Genomic DNA, 14,505 nt, shown 5'->3' with positions numbered 1-14,505 from the left:
ATCACTTTGATGATGATCAAGAGGAGATTGGAAGGGCAGGTAAATTGCCAGTTTGGATTTGTTCTAATTTTTATGTGCAGGACATATGTGGATCATTTTGCATATTGTCAGATAGATGCCAGCTAGATGTCTGTAGATGTCGGATAGATGTTTGTACTGGAACAGCTTGGCAGGAGGCACAGTTGGTTTCAGAGCACAAACCTTCAGTGGCAAACATTTAAGGGAATATTCCAGAAAGTAGAGAGTAGGTACATTCCAAGCAATAAGAGAAATTCTAGGGAATGGACCGACCACTCGTGGTTAACTGAAAAAGTCAAAGGTAGTATCAAACTATAAGAAAAAGTCTTATATTTGTGTAATGGCAGGTTGCAGGTCAGAAAATTGAACAGCATTATCAAAAATTGATAAGTAGGGAAAAATTAAAGTACAAGAGAAAGTTAGCCAAAATATAAAAAGAGAGAGGAAAATTTTCTTCAGTTGTTTAAAAATGAAATTAGTTAATAAGTGTTTGGCCTATACAAAATGAGTCTGGGGCATTCGTAATGGAGTATAAAGAGATGGCAGATAAATTGAACAGATATTTTGCAATAGTCTTTACTCCAGAGGATATAAGTAACATCCTGGAATTTGCTGAACACATAAATTGAAAGAGAAATAGAAACTCAAGAAAATTGAACTTATCGAGGAAATAACAGAGTAAATTGTTGGAATTGTGTGTTGACAACTCTCAAAATCTTTCTGATGAAGAATCTGAAATGTTAATTGTTTTTCTCACCATTGATGCTCCTCGGCCTACTAAGGTTTTCCAACACCATCTGTCTTTGATTTTTTTGTATTTTAGTATCTCTTTTGGCATGCTCAACATCACTGAAATCACATTGCTTACTAATTGCCTCAGCCATATATAATGTTGTTTGATTGTCTTTTTTGCTTCATTCCTAGTGCATCACAAGATTTACAGATAGTTGATTCCTTGGGCATGAAATATGTTGTCAGTACATTTTAGCAGAGTCGTTGTCATTTTTGTCTTATGCAGGTGCATGTGTCTCCATGATATCTTCTAATTCTTAACCACCACAGTAGAGAAGTAGAGCTTTTTTCATTTTGCCATCGATGGACGATGGTGTTAGATGCACATAAATGTGATAGATTGAAGGTAAAACCATGCCAGCTTGATCAACCATTTAGCCGTATTGAGTGATTGAGGATCTGAGAACCCATTTGCTGAGAACGAAAATCTTCTCTGTAATGATCAAAACTTTACTTGGATGGTTGTTTTGATAAGATCTATGTGTGAAACCTTGCAAAAGCTTCATTCTGATGCTTTCTCTGCCTCACCATCTTTGTTGCCATTGAAAAGTTCTTAAAAAGAAACAAGATTCAGCCAAACGTATTCAGAATTACAACTCTTTCTGCTAGTACATGGGTGCATGGTGGTCTTAAACAAACTGCACAATGCAATTTTCAATACACTACACCCCTCAGCCATCATTTTCCTGCTGCTAACTTAGATTATTTCAGAGCTTCCCTGGCTAAGCTGCACTCATTTCAGCTCATTTAAAATGAAGCTGCTTATTTCCAATCTCAAATCAAATTCTTCTCCACCAAGTCCATAATTCCTGGTCCCTCAGTAACTCAGTTTACAAATTCTTACCCTCTGTTCAAATCCATTTAGGCATCACCATTCACTATACTACACCCCGGTCCTACCACTCCCATGGAATTCTATTTCTCTGACGCGAGTCTATTGTTCAACCCCTACCTCCCACCTCGTTGGCTATTGTGTTTTCAGTTGTCAAGCTCCACTGCCTGAGATCATATCCTTGTCTTCTACTCATGTCCTTCAAGAGCTTCCAACAAACATGTTTTTCATCAAGATTTTACTTACAGCAATCTTAATCTCGGCTTCTCAATTTTTGTCATTGCTTGCACCTTTGTTATTAACCTTGGAACAACAGCTGGACTCAGAATTCTTGATTATTCCTGCTGAAGGGCTTTTGCCCGAAATGTCAATTTCGCTGCTCGTTGGATGCTGCCTAAACTGCTGTGCTCTTCCAGCACCATAAATCCAGTATCAGAATTCTTGAGACCCTGCATCTAATACCATTCAACGATCTTTGATTCTAATAGAACAACCACTCCTCCCATGAAAACACAAACCTGTAGTGAAATGCATGATGAAATAAGCCAATACCTTAATAACATAAATCATTTCACAACTTACTACATTTCAATTTTCTTTTATTCATTCATGGGATGCTGGTGTTGCTGGCTATGTCAGCATTTATTGCCCATCCCTAATTGCCTGGAGATCAGTTGAGAGTCAACCAGATTGTTGTGGGTCTGGTGTCACATGTAGGCTAGCCCAGCAGGACTTCCTCCCGAAAGGAAATCAGTGAATCATAGAGTCATAGTCATAGAGATGTACAGCATGGAAACAGACCCTTCGGTCCAACCTGTCCATGCCGACCAGATATCCCAACCCAATCTAGTCCCACCTGCCAGCACCCGGCCCATATCCCTCTAAACCCTTCCTATTCATATACCCATCCAAATGCCTCTTAAATGTTGCAATTGTACCAGCCTCCACCACATCCTCTGGCAGCTCATTCCATATACATACTACCCTCTGTGTAAAAAGTTGCCCCTTAGGTCCCTTTTATATCTTTCCCCTCTCACTCTAAACCTACGCCCTCTAGTTCTGGACTCCCTGATCCCAGGGAAAAGACATTGTCTATTTATCATATCAATAATTTTGTAAACCTCTATAAGGTCACCCCTCGGCCTCCGACGCTCCAGAGAAAACAGCCCCAGCCTATTCAGTCTCTCCCTATAGCTCAAATCCTCCAACCCTGGCAACACACTTGTAAGTCTTTTCTGAACCCTTTCAAGTTTCACAACATCCTTCCAAAGGAAGGAGACCAGAATTGCACGCAATATTCCAACAGTGGCCTAACCAATGTCCCGTACAGCCACAACATGACCTCCCAACTCATGTACTCAATACTCTGACCAATAAAGGAAAGCATACTAAATGCCTTCCTCACTATCCTATCTACCTGCGACTCCACTTTCAAGGAACTATGAACCTGCACTCCAAGGTCTCTTTGTTCAGCAACACTCCCTAGGACCTTACCATTAAGTATATAAGTCCTGCTAAGATTTGCTTTCCCAAAATGCAGCACCTCGCATTTATCTGAATTAAACTCCATCTGCCACTTCTCAGCCCATTGGCCCATCTGGTCAAGATCCTGTTGTAATCTGAGGTAACCTTCTTCGCTGTCCACTACACCTCCAATTTTGGTGTCATCTGCAAACTTACTAACTGTACCTCTTATGCTCGCATCCAAATCATTTATGTAAATGACAAAAGGTAGAGGACCCAGCACTGATCCTTGTGGCACGCCACTGGTCACAGGCCTCCAGTCTAAAAAACAATCCTCCACCACCACCCTCTGTCTTCTACCTTTGAGCCAATTCTGCATCCAAATGGCTAGTTCTCCCTATATTCCATGAGACCAAGCCTTGCTAATCAATCTCCCATGGGGAACCTTGTCGAACGCCTTACTGAAGTCCATATAGACCACATCTACTACTCTGCCCTCATCAATCTTCTTTGTTACTTCTTCAAAAAACTCAATCAAGTTTGTGAGACATGATTTCCCAAGCACAAAGCCATAGGAGCAGAAGTAGATCTTTCAGCCCATCAAGTCTGCTCTGTCATTCAATGAGATTATGACTGAACCCCAGCAATCCTAAACTCCACTTTCTTGCCTTTTGTCCATTATCCTCAATTCCCTTATGTATTGAATATACATAGTACTAGTCCACAACAGCCCTCTGTGGGAAAAGACTTCCACAGATTCACTATCTTTGGAGAAGAAATTCTTCCAAATCTATGTAACAAAGATGTGACTCCTTATTCAGAGATTATGCCATCTAGTCTTGGACTTTCCCACAAGGGGAAACAACCTTTCCTGATCTATTCTGCTAAAAATATTCTATGTTTCAATAAGGTTAAACAAATATAGATCCAAACTACTTAACCTTTCCTCATAAGACAGTTTGTCCATACCTGGTCTCAGCCGAGTGAACATACTTTGGAAGTATGCCTCCAAAGCTACTATATGTTTCCTTAAATAAGGGGCCAAAACTGTTCACAGTATTCCAGCCATGGTCTGATGATTGCCTTGCATAGTTCTAGCAAAACCTCCACACATTTACACTCCATTCCCTTTGAAATGAAGGCCAACATTCCTTTAGTTGTCCCTATTACCTGTTGAACTTGGATGCTAGTTTTTTTCTGATTCATGGATGAGGACTCCACCAGATAGATTTCTACAACATTTGCTGGTAGTTACATGATTATCATTAGGATAACTTTTAATTCCAGATGCTTATTGAATTCAAAACTCATTATCTGCAATGGTGGGATTTTAACCCAGAACATTAACCTGAGGTTCTAGATTACTAGTCCAATGACCTTGCCACTGCACTAACATCTCTCCTTTTAACTAAACACTTGTGTGGCAGGGACACAATACCCACTTGGGAACTCTGGTCCCCATAAACTCAAATGTAAATCCAACTATATCTTGGACAATTTTCTATATTAAAAGGTGCACATAATCCCCAAAAGTTGCTGTTTAGCAAGCAGTTGCTAAATAAATTAAGTTGGCAACAGATTACCTATTTGTTTCATTTTTTATTGGGAGATATAGAACAGAAACTGCATCAGACAGGGGTCATCATCATTTCCTTCAGTATAGCATTGTTTAAATTCAGCCTTTATTTAAAAAGAACAAGCTTATAAAGATAACAGTTTCTTTAAAAGGCTGGTATGTTTATAACATTTAAATGACACCTGGATGAGTACATGAATAGGAAGGGTTTAGAGGGATATGGGCCAAATGCTGGCAAATGGGTCTCGATCAGATTGGGATGTCTGGTGTGCACAAACGATTTGGACCGAAGGATGTGTTTCCATGCTGTATGACTTTATGACTCTATTATTTAAGAACTGTAGATGGATGCATGCACACTTACTGCAACCTTTCTTTAATCAAACATTACAATTCTTCAATAATAGAGTCATAAAATCATACAACATGGAAACAGATCCTTCAGTCCAAATCGTTTGTGCACACCAGACATCCCAATCTGGCCTAATCCTACTTGCCAGCATTTGGCCCATATCCCTCTAAACCCTTCCTATTCATATACCCATCCAGGTGTCATTTAAATGGTATAATCGCACCAGCCTTTTAAATAAGCAATATTTACAGTGAGTATAAGATATCACCAATTTATGAAAACAAAGTTCTTTTCAAACAGATAGCGTTTTGTTCCATAAATCAAGATTCTGATTTAGGGGTCCATTAATCGGTACACCAATTTAGCTGGTGAAACTGGCAGAATGTTGTTACAGAAAAGTGGCCAATTTGACACATGACAACTGAAATGCAAATCACATGCCTTCACTCTGAGGTACTGCCACAACATGAGTGCGGGAAGAGATAGTCAAAGAAATGTTTCCGGAAGCCTAATTGGATGAGATTTTCTCAAAACGTCCTTAGCAGCAACCTTCAGCACTGCTCAAATCTAAGCAATTCCTCTAGCAATCAACAGAATTGTTGAAGGAAAATGAAAAATTTATTTTAAAAATGTACTTTTAAAAAAAATTCTCTCATGGGGAGTGGGTGTCGCTGGCTGGCCAACATTTATTGCTCATTCCTAGATGTCCTTGAGAAGGTAATGATGAACTACCTTCTTGAGCCACTGCAGTCCACCTGCTGTAGGTAGACCCACAATGATCTTAGGGAGGGATATCCAGGATTTTGACCCAGTGATAGTGAAGGAACAGCAGGATGGTGAGTAGCATGGAGGGAATGAGTTTGGAAGGTGCTGTCTGAGGATCTTTGGTGAATTTCTGGACTGCATTTTGTAGATAGTACACATTGTTGCTTCTGAGCATCAGTGTGGAATAGGTAGATGCTTGTGGATGTGGGTTGAATTAAGTGGACTCCTTTGTCCCAGATAATGTCAAGGTTCTTGAGTGCTGTTGGAGTTGCACCCATCCAGATAAGTGGGCAGTATTCCATCACACTCCTGACTTGTGCCTTGTAAATGATAGACAGGCTTTGGGGAGTCAGGAGGTGAGTTGCTTACTGCAGTATTCCTAGCCTCTGACCTTCTCTTGTAGCCACTGCATTTATATGGCAAGTCCAGTTGAGTTTCTGGTTAACGGTACCCCCCAGGATGTTGATAGTGGGGGATTCAATGCTGATAACACCACTGAATGTCAATGAGCAGTGGTTAGCTTGCCTCTTATTGGAGATGGTCATTGCCTGACATTTGTGTTGCATAACTGTTACTTGCCACTTGTCAACGCAAGCCTGGATATTGGCCAGGTCTTGTTGCATTTCAACATGGACTGTTTCAGTATCTGAGGAATCATGAATGCTGCTGAACATTGTGCAATCAGAGATGAACATCCCCACTTTTGACCTTATGATGGAGGGAAGGTCATTGATGAAGCATCTGAAGATGATTGGGTCCAGGACACTACCCTGAGGAACTGCTGCAGAGATGTCCTGGAGCTGAGATGATGGACCCTCATCAACCACAAGTATCTTCCTGTGTGCTGAATATGACCAATTGCTTGTGTTCAAGCTGCTTCTGTTGGCTGGTGTGGAGTTATTTTAAAATCTGTAACAAGCTATATATATATTTCTGTGTTCCAACTCTCCCGCTACTTCCCCAGTTGTTGCGGAACCTCTTGCACAGTTGAGTGATGCTGAAACCACTTTGCTAGACATGGAGGGGAAGTGGGAGGGCCACATGTGCAAGCAGAAGCAAGATGTCTCAGGAATGTATTCCATTCTGCATGGCCAGCGTGTAATGCACGATTGGACATCAGGAAATTGGGTGGGTGTTTAGTTTCACTGGATCTGGAGTCATTGTGCAACACAAACTCTTTTCTAGCTGGGCTTCCAGAAAGGCTGTTGATATACTTGGCAAAAATAGGTGTGGGCACCTCATCATAATATTGCAATCAACATTAATTGCAATGGAACCAGTACAGGCACAAATTCCCATTGTATTTGTGGCAGATTTATTGTGTTCTTAAAACAGCCATGTTAATCAATCAGAGGAGAAAGTGAGGACTGCGGATGCTAGAGATCAGAGTCGAGAGTGTTTTGCTGGGAAAGTAAAGCAGGTCAGGCAGCATCCAAGGAGCTGGAGATTCTCCTGCTCCTTGGATGCTGCCTGACCTGCTGTGCTTTCCCAGCAACATACTCTCGACGACGATGTTAATCAATCAGGCATATTCAGTGCAGAGGCCTTTGTTTAAATGAACTGCAACTTAATTGGATTATATGTAAAAGTTTAATTGAATTTTTGGTGAGAGTGAACTGTTTCAGCATTTGTTTCGGTAAATTTTGGAGATATTGCCTGTTATTGTTCACAGTGGAGATTAGCATTCCACGGAAATTCTGTTTGCATAATCTGGAAAGGATGAGAAAAGGAATCTGAGCCAGATTTAATTGCTGAACTATCTATATCCATCCCTAATGGCAGCTGCAGGTGAGAGTCCAAATACTGATAATCAATAAAAGGGCTTTTCTTGTTATCATTGCAATAGCTAGAGTCAAAGAGCAAATTCTTATAAAGAAAGATTTCAGCTAAATATTATAGCCCCTAAAGGACAAAACAGTCACCTTCGGTGTATTTGGCCAACCTATCTTCATTTACGTTAGTCTTTGAGCTAACAATTGTCACAGATGCCAATCATTCGTCTGCTAAAATTTTGTTCTACATCTAAACAAGAATATTCTTAATGCAATGAAATGAAATTCACCAAATGTAATTCCCTCCATTGATTACTGGGACCTTGTGGTCTTTGATGATAGCATGTGCTTTATGTGTCCTGCATCGTAATCTCCTCATCACTTCACCAGTGATAAGTGAGATGGTCAGTTTCAGGATGGCAGTGAATGGCTACTGGAGCTGTATTTCCTTGACCTAGGTCACTGCACTACTGGTGTTAATGAGATGCCTATTCAGTATTGACTGGGATATCTATAATCTGATAGGGAACTAGATGAACTAAATGTAAGGTCATTTTTGAGAAGCAATAATTATCTTCGGTCATTCCAAACATTCACAATGCTGCTGAGAATTTGGTCATTTTGTACATTTAACTGTGTAGGAGTGGAAGGACAGTGAAGTGCTACTGAATGAGTTTATCTAATTAATAACCTAGCCTGTTGAAGCTGGAGCTCAATGTCAATAATGATCCCTCACAATAGATACGCAGCCGGATCGTATCCTTTCATGGGATATGGCTGTCACTTGCTAGGTCAGCATTTATTGCCAATCCCCAGTTGCCCTTCAGAAGGTGGTAGTGAGCCACCTTTTGAACAGCTGCAGTTCCTGTGGTGTAGGCACATCCAAAGGCTATTGGAAAGTGAGTTCTGAAATATAACATGTAAGGATGGTATAGGGTTTTGAGGGGAATATGCAGGTGTTAGAGTTCTGGTGCCCTTGCCTTCTAAGTGGTAGAGGCTACAGGTTTGGAAGGTGCTGTTGAAGGGACCATGGTACCAGGATCAGGGCCTCTAATACTGGAGCACTAATATGTTTGTGAAGTATCCATCACGGCACAATAGTTTGTATTGAGCTGTTCCATATTCTGAAACAGAATTATTTTTTCACCAAAGATCCTCAGACAGCATCTTCCAAACACATGACCACTTCCATCTAGAGTGCTTGGCATATTGACACAAGCAAGATATATTGGCAGCTGAAAATGTGTTGCTGGAAAAGCACAGCAGGTCAGGCAGCATCCAAGAAACAGGAGAATCGACGTTTCGGGCATAAGCCCTTCTTCAGGAATCCCGAAACGTCGATTCTCCTGTTCCTTGGATGCTGCCTGACCTGCTGCGCTTTTCCAGCAACACATTTTCAGCTCTGATCTCCAGCATCTGCAGTCCTCACTTTCTCCTCGAAGATATATTGGCACTCAGGCAACAATTTTCTTTTATACATATCGCAAGAGGTCCAATTCCAGTATTGTTCAGCTAAGGGAGGCTAACATAGCCCTCAAAAGTTAGCCTCATTATCCCTTCCCAATTGCCTATCTCTGTTCACTCATTCTCTCTGCTTCTCCCAATGTCACTCCTCAAATTGACTATCTAAGACCCCAAAGTAAATAAACCTTGATGCTGATGGACTGGGTCCTGGGAGTTGCTAGCTTCTTGGGTACCACTGACTTATCTAGTTGTTTTATTCAGTTCACTGCCAGAAAATGAGAATAAATATGGGAATGTTGTCTGTAATCTTTCTGAATTCACTGTCCCATAGCTAACTGTGTGCCTTGTAGTGCTGTGCTCAAAACTACACAAATGAATGAGTGAAATGCAACAGGCAGAGGATAGTCCTCATTCTAGATTCAGGGAGGTCTCCAGATTATTCTTAATTTGTGCATTCCGTGTCTTTAGGCACCAATATATTGGCTCGTTTTAGCTGACTTAAAGGCGTAAAATTACAGTAGCCTTCAGCAGGTGTGCTTCTAAGCTAGTGCATACAGGTCCAATTTATTCAAGCTTTTATTACAAACTAATCCCTTCATCCCAGGATACAGTCAAGTAAACCTTCTCTGAACTGCTTCTAAAGCAGTTGTATTATTTCTTGGGTAGGAAGATCAATGCAGTGGTCAGTCCAGATGAGATATCACTGTGGCCCCGGATAGCTATAGCAACATTTCCCTACTTTCATATTCCCCTTCAATAAACTCCAACATTCCATTTGTTGTCTTGGTCACTTATTCTGTACCTAATTACTAACTGTTCATGAGCCACGAATTGGTATACCAGATCTCTCTGTAGCATAGAGTACTGCACTCTCTCACCATTTAGGTAATAATCTGGACAAGTGGACAACGTCACATTTCCTCACATTATAAGCAATCTGCCAAACTTCCATTAAGTTGGCAGTGGAGAAGGACTTCTGAGCCTGGGGCTCATCTGCTCCACTTGCTTTTCTTTTTGTTTTTTCAATCCCTTCTTTTTTCCATTTCATGTTTCTTCTTTTCTCTTTTATTTTACTTACCTTTCGTTGAAGAGCTCAGTCATAGCAAAGGCATCCGTGGCGGCAAGTCAGCCTATCGTGGACTGGAGTGGAGCCCATCGTAGGCTGGAGAGGGGCTCACCATAGACTGGAGAGGGGCTCGTTGTGGACTGGAGAGGGGCCCAACATGGACTGGGATGAGGCCCATTGTAGACTGGAGCGGGACCCATCGTGGACTGGAGTGGGGACCATCGTAGACTGGAGCGGGGCCCATCGTACACTGGAGTGGGGCTCATCGTAGACTGGAGAGGGGCTCATCGTGGACTGGAGCGGGGCCCATCATGGACTGGAGTGGGGCTCATCGTAGACTGGAGAGGGGCTCATCGTGGACTGGAGTGGGGCTCATCGTGGACTGGAGTGGGGCTCATCGTGGACTGGAGTGGGTCTCATCGTGGACTGGAGAGGGGCCCAACATGAACCCTGGGATGGGGCCCATCGTAGACTGGAGCGGGGCCTGTTGTGGACTGGAGTGGGTCTCATCGTGGACTGGAGAGGGGCCCAACATGGACCCTGGGATGGGGCCCATCGTACACTGGAGCGGGGCCGATCGTGGACTGGAGTGGGGCTCAGGGTGGACTGGAGTGGGGCCCATTGTAGACTGGAGTGGGGCCCAACATAGACCGGAGTGTGGTCCCATCAGGACTGGAGTGGGGTCCAGGGTGAAGTCGAGTGGGACCAAGCATGGACTTGTGACCGCAGTATTGGAGGATGAGTTTAGGTTCCTGAATACATCTCCATCGATGAGGGAGTCCCAGCGCTGACTGCAGTGGAGGCGAGCTTTGGTTCCCAGTGGTGTCTGTGTCCAGCGCAGTTTCATGGAGGCTGTGGTAGAGGTGAGTTTGGGCCCAGTATGAGACGTGGCATTGGTGAGGTGGGCCCGAGTTGATTCATAATAGCATCGTGCAGCATCTGTGGCATCCGCATTGGCAAGGTCCAGTGAGAACTCAATTGTGAGAGTGTCTGTGGAGATGATGTGGCACAAAGAGTGATGACTTCCATTCTCATGGCAACAGTGTGGCAAAGGTGCCTCATGCCTGGCCACCAGGCCCCTGACCAATGGCAGAGCACTTAATAAGAATTGTAAAGTTGGACGCTTTCTTTATTTCGTCATTTTTTTTGCCTTTATATCCTATGTCTGAGTTTATTTTTCATGTTTTAAGATGGTGCTGGACAGTGATGACACTATAAAACACCATTTGGTATATTTTGTAACATGATACAAATTAAGTCACAAATCGAATCAGCTTAGCTCCCTCCTGAGGTGTGCTGCCTTGTCCTGCAAGAGGAAGAGTGTGGTTAAGACGCTGAAAGAACACGTAAATACTGAATCCCAAGTGATTACCAACTTCCCAGCTTGCAATTGGGTAAATGAACATCTATCAACCAGGAACGTTATGCTGCAATATTCACAAATAAAAATGGTATTGTAACAGCTGGTGTTTGAAGCATGCGCTGCTACAGTATGGTCATGCATGTGTAGTCTGGAACCAGCTGTTCTGGATAGCTTTAACATGCAGCCTCAGTTATGGTCGAATCAAGCAAGCAGAAGCTTCTGTGTCACACGTAATCCTCTGGACTGATACTATATATTTGTTGGCTTTACTTTGGCAGATTTCTTTTTTCAGTTAAGATTCTTTTTCATCCGTTTCCATTTCTCTTAACAATTAGATTGAGAATTGACTCTTGTCCATTGCTTCATGCTAAGTAGGCGGACATAGAATTATCAAATCTTTCTTTATCACAGTTTCTCTACAAAGATTTCTGAAGAAGTATCATGAAATAGAGTTGCTCCATCTCCTGAAAAGTCTCTCGCAGATTGCACCCAGCAAAAACTTTGCAGCATTCCTTAAGTAGTGGTTGAATCCTGAAAGTGCTATAGTTGTACATTACTTCCCATTGTCCCCTGTCAGTCAGCTCCCACGGGCTGTCCTAATGGTACCTAGATGCTAATTCATCAGGGCAATCTTGTCTACTGAGACCTGATATAACTAAGTCTGAATGAACTTCTTATAAACATCATACCGGTGAATATTTAGCAGTCTTGAGGATGTATACCATACAGCAATTGGCCCAATCTACTCCTTGCTGTGGCTGAAGGAGAATCAGCAGCAAAAACTTGTCCTTAACATTAATTAAAGATCTACGTGTGTGGAAGTTGCATTTCCAAAACCTTGAAATTATTATACTAAAACAATTACTAGAATCTCCCCATCCCCTTTTGTTCCAAGATTTCATATAGACAGTAATGGGTGAAGGGGATCTTTGACACATGCAGCTCGGGTTAGACTTTATTGTCAGGGGATGTGAACTGCTTGAAACCTTGCTTTTCCAGAATAAAAGCCAGTGCTAAGACAACTGACTTTAAATAAGGCTGCCCCTTAGCAATAAAAACTGGGGACAGTATAAATAAGCTGAGAGTGGAGTCTGGAGGTCTACCTGGACAGTTGCTGGTCAATTTGATCGCTTAGAGAAAGCCCCAGGATGAAAAATATAATGACCAGACCCATGTAAACTCTGTAAGTTTCATGTCAAGAGGTATTGGGCACCCAGCAAAGATGGGGAGGGGGGATGGATTTGGAGACCAGACCAGAGAGATACAAAGAAGGGGTTATGATCATAGAGGGAGAGTGCTCTTGCTGTTGTAAAGGACACCCTCTAAGGATACACTCCTAACTTCCTTCTCACCATTTCACCATCTTGGATAATAAAATGTTCTTCTCACTCTTACGCACCATCCACAACCCAGGGAATTGTGGAGATGGAGTCAAAGTGAGGCCCTTTTATGAAATAATTGATTGTTTCAAGTCTTCAAGGTGGGTTAGTGAGTGCCTTACACTCTTTTTATGGGGCAAGGGCCAGGGGTGAACAGGACGACGGTGGGATATCCAAAATTTTACACCAAAAACTCACTGAGTGTGAGGTCTAGAAAAGCCATTCCTTTGTGTACAATTTTATTTACAGTGATGCTGTGATCAATAATACACATTTGAGAGTTGAATTCACTTTGATCTTTGAACAGCACTTTCCATTCAAGACGTTACTGCAGAGTGATTCTTCATAAATGGCCATTCTCAGGTGAGAATCCAATCAATTTTAAACAAGTGCTGAAGAGGGTACTTGAAGACGTCCACTTACATTAAATGGGAAATTATGTTGTGTGACAATGTAAACACTTACGGAAATTGTATCAAGTCCCTTTGAACATTACTTTGATCAATATTTCTCATTGATATTTTATAGTCTGTTAAATTTGCAGACAGGGGATTTTACTTTTATATAATGTAATCCTATGATAACTTTGCTAAGTACACTGTTTAGGTTTTAGAGCAATGCAGCAAATCAGATCAATAATTTTCTTTTAAGACAAATCACAATTAGTTGGAGTGCCATTTAAATTGAATGCATTTAAAACGCATTAAAAATGCCAGTCACAGAATTTTTAAAAATACATCACCCAACTATAAGTCAGAAAATGTTCTGATTATCAAAGGTCACTAACCGAAAGGCTCAAAATAGTGGTACATAAACAATGGATTACTCACACACTTTCAAACTGGATTCAGTGCAGGTCTTCGAATCATTAACATTCTGCTAAACAAAAATCTCTTCTGTGTTTATCTTTCTGCTAAATGATAACCTTTTTCAAGTCAAATTTCTGATAAAAAAGTCAAAGACAAGAGCAAAGTTGTGCTGTAAAGGTCATATAGATGCTGATTCAACAGTAAATAGCCAACAAGCAAACAAAGGAAAAGAACTGGTTTACAGAGAAATTTTAAAGTGTTTCACTTCATGTCCCAATACAAACTCATTTGTTCTGCCAATCCTTACACAAACAAAACAAGAGGTTCCAGGAAGAGGAAATGAACAACCGTTATTTGTAAAATTTAACTCTGTTGGAATCATTCTCATTTCTTAATTCATAATAAAAGTAATTACACTATTCAATTGAGCATTATACGATGGCTGTTACATACTAGGATCTAAAAATAACAGCCATGCAATTACAGGTTTTGCAATTAAATGGTCTCCTGAACCTTAAATACAGCAGTGAAAAAGTTTGCACATATTACCAATGGGAAATGATTCACCCATTATATTTGTTAAACTAGATTGTGGCAGGACTGCACAATAGGAACATTTTAACTACAGAGGAGTTCACTTAAACTTGCTGCTTGCACATCTTTCAGACCTAGTTCTGATTTCTGATACCTTGCTGCATCTACCATGTGCTCAACTTGCAAAGTACAACATGACGCTGACTAGTATCAAAGCCAATACTTGCCTGAATGTCAAGTTGAGAGGAATAGGAACTTCCCACCAAGTCCCTAGTTTCTCCCTCCACAAGGTTTTATCTCTCCCATCCCCATTCCACCC

This window comes from Chiloscyllium punctatum, chromosome 38 (assembly GCF_047496795.1).
Source record: "Chiloscyllium punctatum isolate Juve2018m chromosome 38, sChiPun1.3, whole genome shotgun sequence".
NCBI lineage: Eukaryota > Metazoa > Chordata > Chondrichthyes > Orectolobiformes > Hemiscylliidae > Chiloscyllium > Chiloscyllium punctatum.
This window is presented reverse-complemented; position numbering follows the sequence as displayed.